The sequence below is a fragment of the Triticum urartu genome, chromosome 7 (genome assembly GCF_003073215.2).
Source record: "Triticum urartu cultivar G1812 chromosome 7, Tu2.1, whole genome shotgun sequence".
In the NCBI taxonomy this organism is placed as follows: domain Eukaryota; kingdom Viridiplantae; phylum Streptophyta; class Magnoliopsida; order Poales; family Poaceae; genus Triticum; species Triticum urartu.
The window spans coordinates 670,156,090-670,168,800 of NC_053028.1; the positions used below are offsets into that span (position 1 = coordinate 670,156,090).

At 46.3% G+C, this 12,711-nt stretch overlaps 1 long non-coding RNA gene across 1 annotated transcript; it reads left to right on the forward strand.

The window, feature by feature from the left end:
- Window positions 1-4,735: 4,735 nt before the first annotated feature.
- On the forward strand, window positions 4,736-8,499 carry LOC125524293. Its single transcript, XR_007290652.1, has 3 exons — window positions 4,736-5,340; window positions 6,060-6,420; window positions 8,226-8,499. It is a non-coding gene; the product is annotated as an uncharacterized LOC125524293 (long non-coding RNA).
- The last annotated feature ends 4,212 nt before the right edge of the window (window positions 8,500-12,711 follow it).

Genomic DNA, 12,711 nt, shown 5'->3' on the forward strand with positions numbered 1-12,711 from the left:
CTAAAGGGTTGTTACTAATGCCCTGACCCTTTAGTCCCGGTTCTAACCAGAACCGGGACAGATGGGCCTCCACGTGGCCTGCGCGCTGAGCCCAGGCAGGAGGGCCTTTGGTCCCGGTTGGTGGTACCAACCGGAACCAATAAGCATCCACGCGTCAGCATTTCTGTGGCTGGAGTTTTTGTTTTTTTAAGGGGGGTGGGGGTTTTGGGGGGTTAATTTAGGTATTTCATATATTGTGTTAGCTAGCTAATTAATAGAGAGAAGTGTCCTCTCTTATGTCCGTACTTGGTCGACGCTACGTACTATACATATGTATAGAGAGGACTAGACACGCTAGCTAGCTAGTAAGCAAACGAAGGAAACAGAAGATCGTCATGAACATATATGCATACAGAGAGAAGTGATATCGACCACCTCTCCTTCTCCGAGAGATTGGTCGAACAACAAGTTCTCGTATATCTATCCGACACTACAGACTACATATATACAATAATTATCTCTTACAAATATAATCTCCTAAATTACGGACGCATGGTCCACATAGTATTCTCCGTCTTCAGCGATCACGTGGTCAAGAAAGAATGCCGCCAATTTCTCTTGAATTGATCGCATGCGATCTGGTGCTAGGAGTTCATTCCGCATCCGAAACATCTAATTTGAAGAAGGGGGTCAATACATATATATATATATGAATGAATGAAACTCAACACAAATGATGGTAATAAAATAAAATTGAGAATATTGTTATTTACGCACTTCATATTTTCGTTAGAGTAGCCCCGCTCACAGGTCGTGTGGCGGATGGACTCGCAGACGTAGTATCCACAGAAATCATTCCCTTGTTCCTGCAACAAACACTTTACAAGAAATAGAGGTCAATCAAACTGATAAGCAAGAATGCCAAATGGTATTGATGAAACTGGCGCTTGAATCACTAGGAGATGCGCGGAACATGCTACTATAGTACTTACTTTCGGGTTTCTAAATTCCAGCTCCTTCGACAGTCCCGGAGCTTTTCTGGTGAATTTTCTCCAAACCCTGCCGGACGAAGAAAACAATTACTTGATATCAGAAATGAACAAAGTTGCTGATATGGTGGATAATGATTGATTTAACTTACTTCTCGAGCATTTGAGTCATGTCCGCATACTCCTGGGGATCTTTTCGTCTAGAGTCCAAGACAGTTACTACTCCCTGCTCAAGCCTAATTTCTAGGAGAATATAGTGGTACCTGCGCACGCATGCATAACTCATCAATTACATTACTATAACCTGGACTAATATATAAGGGAAACCGAATATGCACAAGACAGTAACACTCACTTGAAATTGTAAGGAAAGAGTATTATATCTTTGTGTTCATTTATTTTGAATGATCGTAGCAAGTTGGCCTCGGTTTCTGTAGCATGAAATTTAACCTCAGTTGCATCTATGAGATATGTGTTAATGAACCCAATATCACCGACTTGTCTTTTCTTAAATTCGGCGATCTTCAATCTGCATAATTAATATAGTGAGGATAATTATAAATAAATGCAATGAAAGAGCTGAGCTATATAGAGAGACTTAATGACAGAAGTAGTAGTACTTACAGACAGTAGCAGGTGACCGTTGCTTTATCGAGGGCCAATTGATTGAAAAACTGAAGAACTCCTCAAATGGAATAGGCAACAGATCAATTCCAATGAGGTCATGCTCCTTTTTAACTCTCACATACAAAGTACTCCTCCCCCCAGACTCTCTACAGATTTTCAAGTACCAATCATGCAATCTTCGCATCATCGTTGTTAGAGATTTTTCATCTTTGACGAGAGGCTTCCCGTACTCGTATCTGTGTATCTGCACGTCCATGAAATCATAATGTACATCGTCGGACAGGTAATCTTCAAGATTGCTATAACCGGGCACCATCCTCGGATCGACGATGTCGCTAGGCACCTTGAGCGGGGGGCACGATTGATTCCCTTGTTCGCCGAGCTGGGCAATTTGTTTCCCAGTTGCTCGTCGTTCTTTCATCCTTTGATCACTGACTGTACTTCCCGACCGCTCCGCTTCGGCCCATGTCTTTCCAATAATGCGCTCATAGTTGCCTTTCGGCGGAGACTTGGGTGGTTTTGCCAGGGCAGCTAGAGTGCGCTTCACTTTCACCAGATCTACCTTCTCCTCCGGAGGTGGATGTCTCTTTGCTTTCAACCCTTGAAACCACTCATCCACTTCGGTTCGCGCGATCTTCGCGTTCTCCTCCGGGGTCCTCTCGTATGGTAACTTCTCTGGAGTCTTCAGAGAAGGACCGAATCTGTACGTCCTCCCGCCTCTGACTGTACTGCTAGACACCGGCCGAACAGACGGAGCGGCTGTCTTCTTTACTTGCTTACGAGGCGGAGGAGAAGGACTACGACGCGCTTGCTGACGAGGTGGCGGGTCTCTTCCGCCCTTGCTTACAAGGCGGAGAAGGAGGAGGCTGGCTGCTCGGGCGCGCCAACGCAGGCGGAGAAGGAGGCGGAGTGCCGCCACGCGCCGGAGAAGGAGCCGGCCGAGGGCCCTGATCGTCACTCGCCGGAGGAGGAGGCGGTGGAGGAGGCAGAGTGCCCTGACTCCCCGGAGGAGGAGGAGGAGGCAGAGGCGTCCAGTTCGGAAGGTTGATGAGCTCCTTCCGCCATAGGCATGGAGTCTTCAGAGAAGAACCCAGCCGAGTATCCCCTTCTCCGATAGGGTGGTCAAGCGGGAGGTCCTCAAATCCCTCTGTTATTTCATCCACCATCACCTTAGCATATCCTTATGGAATCGGCTGGCAGTGAAAAGTTGCGCCAGGTTCATTAGGAAAAACAGAGCCAACAGCCGCCTTGACCTTCATATTAATCCATTGCGTCATAAGGTGGCAATTTTGAGCCTTCGTGATAGCATCCACGGGATAGCTGGCAGGAGCCGTCAAGACAAGCTCCGGCTGAAGCAGCTCGGTGGAAGCCACGCTGCTTCTCTGCTGAGATGGCAGGGTAGCTTCAGGGGAAGCTTCAGCAAGTCGTTTGCTGCGATTTTCTTCTCGTTCCTCTATCGCTTGTACCCTTGCGTGCAGCGCCTGCAGTTCGGTCTGCTGCACTTTCTTCCTCCTCTCGTGGCTTTTGTAACCGCCTGCGTCCGGAAACCCAGCCTTCCACGGAATGGAGCCTGGCATGCCTCGTGTCCGTCCAAGGTGCTCAGGATTTCCGAGGGCCTTTGTGAGCTCGTCGTTCTCTCTGTCTGGAAGGAACGTCCCTTTCTGCGCTGCATTGATATAGTACCGAAGCTTCTTCAAGGGTATGTCAAGTTGCTCGTCCGTCCAAATGCACTTCCCTGTTACAGGGTCCAAGGATCCACCAGCCCCGAAGAACCAAGTCCGGCAACGGTCTGTCTAGTTCATTGTCTCTAGTTCGATCCCTTTATCAAGCAGATCAGTCTCAGCCTTTGCCCACTTAGGCCGGGGTTTGAGGTAGCCACCTGACCCCGTGCGATGGTGAAGCATCTTCTTCGCAGCATTTTTCTTGTTTGTCTCCGACATCTTCTTACTCTTATCCGATGTCTTGTGGGCCACAAATGCGGGCCATTGATCTCTGATCTTCTCATATTTGCCCTTGAATTCTGGTGTCTCTTTTTTGTCGACAAACCTTTACAGCTCATTCTTCCACCTCCTGAATAGCTCTGCCATCTTCTTAAGAGCAGCAGACTTAATTAATTGCTCTATAACCGGCTTCTCCGGATCCTCCTCTGGCGGTAGGGTGAAATTTGCCTTCAGCTCCTTCCAAAGATCATCTTTCTGCATATCATTGACATAAGACACCTCAGGGTCTTCTTCAACTGGCTTAAACCATTGGTGGATGCTGATCGTGATCTTGTCCCTAACAAGAACCCCGCACTGAGCAGTAAATGCATCCTTTGTCCGGATGGGTTCAATCGGTAGGCCGCCGCGCGCGATTGCTGTGATCTCAAACCTTTCATCCTCGCGCAACTTTTTCTTCGGGCCTAGTCTCTTTACCGAAGTTATGCTCGATCCGGAGGGGTAGGAAAAAGAAGAAAGACGAGAGTTAATTAATATGTGTACGTACCAAAACAATGAATGCATCAATTAGCTAGTCTCAGCACAGGCTTAACTAATATATTTACCTGGCCGGACTCTGTTCGGTCACTGAAGCCGTCACCCTGTTCTTCCGGACCTGCTTCTTCACCTTGCTGTTCTTCCGGACCTGCTTCTTCACCCTGCTATTCTTCCAGACCATCATTGTCGTTAAGAAAACACGACATGACATCACCTCCGTCTAAGATTATGTCCCGCAACCTCTCTTCTGCTTCCTCGTCTCGTCCGTGCTCCATATTCACTACAAGAAATCTGTTAATCCATGACGGACTTCGGGTGACGTTCCTGAAAACCGTCACGAGAACCGTCATGGATGAACAAGACGCGAATAACCTCCAAAACGGCAGCCCCTTGATGACGGGCATTGAAGGACCGTCACAGAAACTGTCATGAATCGACCATCTATGCCTTTTTTTTTCTTTCTTTAGTTGCCATATGAACCGTCATGGATGGCTTCTGCCGATGTGTCTGTTGTACCCGCTTATTTGGTCCACTTGTCAATCAGCCATATATAAAAGTTGGAAAGAAAAGGGCGAGCCTGAAATTTGAGAGAGCGCGGAGATGCAAAATTTTAAGTGGCCAACGCGGCAGGGTGGCAAAATTTTGAGCCAGCCCATTTATACTCCACAGTCCACACACACCTAACCCTAATTCCCCATTCTATCCTCCCGTTCCCTCAGCCGCCGCCACTCCACCAATCTTCCTCCGCCCGCTCCATGCCGGCGCCGCCGCAGAACAGCCTCACCTCTCCCGATCCATCGATCCCCTCTCTTCTCCCCTCTATGTGCGTCGCCCCCTCCCCATCTTTCCCACGGCCACGGCCACGCGCTCGAGTTGCGGCGGTAGTGGTCGCGACAGGTCCATTTCCTCCCGGCGCAGATCAATCCGCCTTCCTCGGTCGCACTCGAGCAGCGCATGTCCCGCCGAAACCCATGATGCATTGTCCATCCAACCAGATCGACACCGACGAGAAGGCCAAGGTGGCGGTAGCGGCGCCGAGCTCGTCGTTCTCTACCACCGGATTTGGAAGTCTCTAATGTCCCGTGCGACTGCCACGGATCCATCTTCGGTCGGCGGCGAGCTATGGTGAGATACAGGTGGCGCCGCCGCCACGGAGCTAGCCACTCCCTTCTGCCATCCGCGCTGCAGCGACAGGCGCTGCCTCTGCGGCTTTGCCAGGGGCCTCTGCCCGTCGCGTACGTGCTGCTCCTCCTCGTCATCTCCGTGGATGGGTTCGTCCCCTTTAAGCTCTGATCTTACCTACTGCAGGGCTAGTCGATTGGTCCGCGGTTCATTTGTATTCTGTCAAAGTTCATTGGTGATGTCCATGGCTACCTGTTTAGTTATTTCTGGGTACATGTGCAATAGATAGGTTCTGTTTCTTGGTACTCTAGAACTGGAAGATATGTTGTGTTAAAAAATGCAAGTCTGTATGTCACGGTCATGTTCTCAATCTGCAAACAAATAAATCCTTGTCATGCTGTTTGTCCATGTGTCCCATATATCCACTCTTCTTCATCGCATACAAGGAGGGGTTCTCAATATGAATTTCATGTCTGGCTCGGATTCAGATTGTTTTGAGTACATTAATTGGCCTGATATTGGATTTGAGTGCATTAAAATAGACCTGATACTGAATTCAGATTGTTTGAGTACACATTATTTAGCCTGGTAATTAGATTCAGATCTCATGTATTGATGTATGTGTTGAGTAATGCTACTGAAGTACTGATCCAAGGGACAACTGAACGAGCAACCCTGCTTTTATGCATGCGAATTTTGACCTATGCCATGGTTAGTAATGTTCCTCATGTGTTGGGGTGTAGTCTATTGTCTGTTTGTCTTAGTTTTGTATGTCAGTTATTTAAGTGCTTAAATGGCAGGTGTGGCAAACTAGGCTTCATCTGGCATTTTCATGGAATTAATGTGCTTGTACTGTTTCAAAATTCAGGAATGGATTTCTTGGAAGTTGGTCTTGTAGCATTTTCTCTTCAAGAAAATGGAGCCAGTGGTTATGATCTATTTTGGCACACAACTTAATTTGTTATCTCTGAAGCTGTAGCCAGTGTTGATGTACTTCTCAAGGTATGTTACTGCTTAGTCTTTATGATGCAGCTAGATTTTTCGTGATTCTGGCATTTTCATGGAATTAATGTGTTGCCGATCCTTCGCTCGTTGGACATACCTTGAGATGCATGATGTGCTCGCCAATGAGGCGCTCCAGCAGGGGCTCAAGGAGTACTCCAGCTAGCCCACACTCTTGCAGCTCTTCATCGACGGCGAGTTAACTGGTGACTGCGACATCACTATCGGTATGTATATATGTGCTTTCTGCCTTCTCCCGTTATTATGGTTCAGGACGTTGAGCCCCTCTGTTACTGGCAGTACACATACATGGTATCTGTTCTGCGAGAAGCTTGTTTTGTAATCTGTCATATATGTTCAGTTGTGGATGATAATGGTCAACTTGGCATGTGGAAACTCCATGTCTGCGTAGACGTTTCAGGCATATAATTTGCTCATGTTGAAGGCATGGTACATTCTTGTACCTGACAGTGTCCATGGCAATGTCAAATGTTTTATAGTTCATTTCTTCACATTCAACGTGCACATGGAACTCTACCTGTGGAATATGTGCTCTGTACTTTCCTTTTCCCACAACTATGGTTCAAAATTTGAGTCTTTCTGCTACGGTTGTACATACCGGCGATATTTTTTATGAATTGTTTTGTGAGAAACTTGTTCTGTGCATCAGACATAGAAATACATTTGTTGATTTGACGTACTTGTAGCAACAAAAATGAGTGGGCGGCCTATGGTTCCTTGAGTATTTTGTGTGATGTAGTCTGTGCGTCTGCTTCAGGGATCATGGATCCTATGCTCTAGCACTTAGCCAAAACTACAGTATCACAAAATATGCATGCCAGTTTTATGACTAGCTTTAGATGGCTTTGTTCTCTCAGCACCAACAACATTACATAATGTCAGCCTCTGGTGCGAGCTAATAACCATGTTGCTCAGACTCTTAAGTTCTGAGGAAGCATCTTTGATGTAAACCTTGAAACTGTATTTTATAACCACAAGCCTCCAGGATGGTATGAATTACCATCCCATAACGTGATGACAACCATTGCAAATTATTTTCCAGATTTACTTATGAGTAACAAAAATCACTTGCCTGCTGTTGGTTCATGAAACCAACTGTGCTCCAGCACTTCCGCACCATGGTTATTGAACTACTACAATAGTATCCCAGTGCTAGAATGCATGGATATTTCTGGAACCAGCGTATCAGTATCAGGTGCATTTTAAAATTAGTGTATCCGTATCAGGTCCATTTTAAAATTAGTACTCCCTCCGTCCCAAAGTTCTCGTATTAGATTTGTCTAGATACGTATGTATCTAATACTAAAATGTGACTTGATACATCCATATTTAGACAAATCTAACACAAGAATTTTGGGACGGAGGGAGTACATGATAAGAAATAGGAAAGCAATGTGCCAGTTCCACCAAGCTGTTCTAATTTGTTTGAGTGAAATATAGAATAACAAATAAATCTCATTCTGTTCTCGAACTCATTGTAGGTGTATCTCCCTAGCTTTTTAAACAATTTACTAGTTAAAGGGTAAAAGAAGGACCAAGACTCACACCGGTAATTGTCCATCTTCCACGAGGAAAATATTTCGCATGTTCATTGTCTGTTAAATGTTTTCTTCTATTAATATTAACAAAATAGAAATTATCACATTAATAAAAGCGATTAATCCCAAGATTCACTATGTAGTCCAACAAAATTATATGTTGTTCCAATCACAAAAGTATTTAATGTCATAGGATAATTGTAGCTCCGAGACCATGGTCGTGGTGTTCGTACAGAAACCAGCCCACTTGCTTCTACATTTAACTTTTAAGGTGTAATTTTTCATTAGTGAGCATGGTAATTGGAAAATGCTATCCATATACAAACCAATTGAAGAATATATATTCTTTAAAAATAATTGAAGAATAGTACATACATGAAATATGAGCTCGCTCGCCCCATGCCACCGGGGTATGCGCCGTGCCAAGATGCATTGCATTTTTTGATGTCGTCTTACAGTTTGTTGACGTGCAGGCAATGTTGAGCATGGGTTGAGTTGAGATATTGGCGTATAAGGTTTTCCCTCCAATGAAGTTGGCGGCAATGGCTGGATCCGTGTCCAGAAATGCATGGAGATGACCCCTGGTTGTCAGTTGTCGTTTGGCCAGCCTTGAGCGGGGCTGTGGTGCTGCAGAATTAACACAGGGTGTTTGTAGTTTTAAGTTTCTTTTTTTGCTAGTCCTTGATAGATGTATTGTTCGGCTATAACTGTAATCTTAAGTTTTTTGTGCAAATTTTTTCTGTTGTATATGGAGTTGATTGCCTACGGATTACAACCCTCCGGTTTATATAGACACCGGATAGGTTTAGGGTTACATATAGTCGGTTACAATGGTAGGAGATCTTGAATATCCGCATCGCCAAGCTTGCCTTCCACGCCAAGGAAAGTCCCATCCGAACACGGGACGAAGTCTTCAATCTTGTATCTTCATAGTCCTAGAGTCCGGCTGAAGGTATAGTTCGGCTACCCGAACACCCCCTAATCCAGGACTCTCTCAGTCGTCGTCGGTCTCCACGTAGTAGTAGGCATCGGCGGTGGCATCTGGCTCTTGAGCTCCCACATCTGGTTGCATCAACCGGAAAGAAGAAGAAAGGGGGGAAAAGGGGTAGCAAAGCAACCGTGAGTACTCATCCAAAATACTCGCAAGTAAGGATCTACACTACATATGCAACAGTATCAAAGGAAGGCTGTATATGTGGACTGGGCTGCAGAAATGCCAGAATAGAGGGGAGAACCTTGTCCTATCGAAGACTAGCATCTTCTGGAAACCACCATCTTGCAGCAAAAGGAGGGAGTAGAGTAGTATAAAGTAAAGTAGTAGAAGTGTTATCAACCTCGGCCAGAGACCCTTTCTCGACTCCCTGCGAGAAAGCAATCCCAGAGCCATACTCACTAGTGCAGAACCGGGCAATAGCACCGGTTCGTAAGGCCCTTTAGTGCCGGTTCCATAACCGGCACTAAAGTGTGGTCACTAAAGCCCCCCCCCTTTAGTACCGGTTCAGCACGAACTGGTGCTAAAGGGCAACCACGTGGCATGAGCCAGCTCCGGGGGCCGGGAACCCTTTAGTACCGGTTGGTAACACCAACCGGTACTAAAATGTTTGGGGGGTTTTTGGTTTTATGATTTCTTTTTCATTTAATTTTGTCTTTTCCATTTTAATTCTTTTTCGTTTGCTGGTATTTTACGATACTACACATTGTATAGAAATAGAATTTCTAGTAGAACCAATCATATATATATCATCAATGTCTCACAAACCACCATATTAATTCACACATACACACATGTATATATAGCTATATACAATTTCTCCTACATATGCATGTTGCCTTCGGAGCCAGTGGCATTAGCCTAATTGGTGCCTTCAGAGCACAATGACAATTGGAAGTGGTTCATGACCTGGTCGATGGGGGCGGTAGCGGGTAATAGTATTCTCCCTTCGGATTTATGACCTGGTCGAGCAAAAATCCCGCTATTTCCTCTTGAAGTGCTTCTACGCGCTCCGTTTCTAGGAGCTTGTCCCGCACCTCTGTGAACTGTTAAGAAGGAGATCAATATGCATGTGTATTAGTTGTGTGACTAGATATCGATAATGGTGTAAAAATTATGAATAGTGTTCTGACAAGCGTACCCATTCCTGTCTTTGAGATCTGCTCCTTTCGGACGCCATCATGCGAATGTTCTTGCAAACGCAGAATGCACATAGATTAGTCCCCCGCGCCTGCTTCAGAGCCTTTATTACGAGAATGGAATTTAATTTGATCAGATAATAATTAATCAAGCATGATAATTAAAGAGATGGCAGCTAGCTAGCTAGTTAGTACTACTTAATTACTTACCTTGGGTCAAAACCATTTCAGCTGTCGTTTCCATTCGCCTTCCGTGACGCTGATGAACCTTGCCCAAGCCCTGCCCGCCGACAAAGAAAATGAATAAAGGGGTTATTAAATAGTTCATATCATGAAATGACGAACTAAATAGGCCAAGATATATAGTTAATAATGATTGAAATTACCTGTTGACTATCCCAAACAAGATGTTATAGTCACTATTTGCTTTGAGTAGTGAGTCCAGTATTTCAACTGTTTCGGCGTCAACTTTAATGATACACAAGATCCAGTGAAATCTGCATGCACACACGTTTGCATGTCTTAATTAAGCGGGCATATGTAAGCAAAAACATTTAGCTAGCTAGTAGGCAAAAACAAAGAATTTGTAGTACAAGAAAGTGTGGCTCACTGGAAGTTGTAAGGAAGTAGTATATCTTCATTGTATTTGAGGCACTTCAAGAACTCTAGCATGCTGTCCTCTACCTGCTTTTCATGATGCTTGTTTATTTCCCATGTGTATTCATTAACGGTGTTTGGGTCAATGAACCCAATGCCATAGCGTCCACCTTTTCTCATTTCATACATCTTCATCCTGCATAATACCACAGAAAAGAATATAGTGAGGATAATTACAGGTAATGATTGATCAAAAGGATCACTACAGCTAGCTTGAGACTTAAATTACAAAAAGAAATCACTTACAGACAATAGCAACTGACGATAGATTTGTCGAGTGCGTCTTGATTGTATAACTGAAACAGTTCAGAATACTCAACGGTCACAGGTTTCTCATGGTAGTAATGATCCTTCTTGACTTGCACCATGAGGGACTCTCGATCGGATCTCTTGGTAATGTCCATGTACCATTGATGCAATTCATACATTCTCGTTGGGAGCTTCTTGACCTCTTCTGGCTTGACCAAAGGTTGGCCCCGGGCATATTTCCGTTTTATTTCCTCCTCTGTAAGCACAGGCATGTCCTCGATCTCGAGGAGTTGTCCAACAGTGATGTTGAGAGTTTCAGTCTACATTATATGCTCCTGGGTTATTACCACATCGCCCACCTCGGGAACGTAAACTGTTTGCCCACAATAATATTGGGCGCGCGTACTGTCACGTGTTGTTGGCGGCACAACAAACGGGGGGATCGATTGCGCCGCCTGTTCTCCCAGCTGGGCAACGGTTTTCCCGCATTTTTTGACAGCTGCTTGTTGTTTGCTCGAGCTCGAGCTCGCCTCCTTCTGTAGACGTTGTCGATGTAACTTCCTGATGTGGCGCTCATAGTCTGTGTCAACAGGCTTAGGAGCTGGTGGTTGAGCCATATGAATGAAGTGGTCAACTACTTCCATATGCACTTTCTCCCTTGGCGGCGGTGGCGGTTTCGGTCCAAAATGGGCGTCGACTTCTACCCGCACTATGGCATTGGTTTGCTCCTCGGTCCTGTCGTAAGCCCTCTCAGGAAGAGGAGTAGTGAGGTTTGGACCATATTTATATCGCTTGCCTCCACCTGTACTTCCTGTACTATGACCTCGACTCGTACCGCTACGCACCATAGCTGCGGGGTGTCTCTTCTGCGTTTGCTGAGGCGGCGGAGACGGCTGACGGGGCTGAGTTGGACGAGGAGGAGTGGCCTGAAGCTGTGCCGCACTTGGAGGAGGAGTGGCCTGAGGTTGTGCCGGACTTGGAGGAGGAGGAGTGGCCTCATGCGTTGGTGGACTTGGAGGAGCAGGAGTCTGCTGACTCGGTGGCGGACTTCGACGAGGAGTCGGGTGACGCGGTGTCGGTGGCCTTCGAAAGATGATGCAATCCTTTCTCCATAGGATGATACGATGTTTGGCATCTCCGAGTGTGTGCTCCTCGCACCTCCAGGAATGTCAAGCTCTAGCCCCGAATATTGGTCCACCACCTCATCAACCACGACACGAGCATAGCCTGCTGGAATCGGGTTGCAATGGAAGGTTGCATCGGGGGTATCTATCTTGAAGGATACGTTCAAGGATATGTTCTTAATTTTGAAGTGTAGCTCGCAGTTAGTGTTCTCCGCGATGTCATCCACGGGGTATCTATCTAGCATTGCGTCAAACAGGGCGGAACCCACGCTGCTTCTCGGCATGGATGGGGCGGTGGTATCCAATGCTGGATCATCCGCTAGCTGCTGCAGCTGCTGAGACCCCCTTTGCTGGCTAAGTGAGTCGATCTGCTCCTGCTGCCGCTGGAATTTGACTACCAAGTCCGCGTGCGCTGATTCTAGGCCTTGAAGGCATTCATAGTATAGCTTCCTCTTCTCCTCCTCCATCTTCCTCTGCTTCTCCTCCGCAATCTTCCTTCTCGCACGGGTTCTGTAGTCGGTGTTCCAGTCCGAAAACCCCTCATACCACGGAATAGCGCCCTTGCCTCGTGTTCTTCCCGGGTGTTCAGGATTTCCCAGGGCACGCGTAAGCTCGTCATTCTCTCTGTTGGGCTGGAACACCCCCGTTCGAGCCTCTTATATTGCAACAAGTATATTATCGTCGGCTCCGTTCAGACATGCCTTCGTTGAAACTTTGCCTGTTTTCGGGTCCAACTCCCCCCCACGCGCATAGAACCAAGTCCTGCACCTGGGGGGCCAGCTCTTAGTAACCGGAGTGA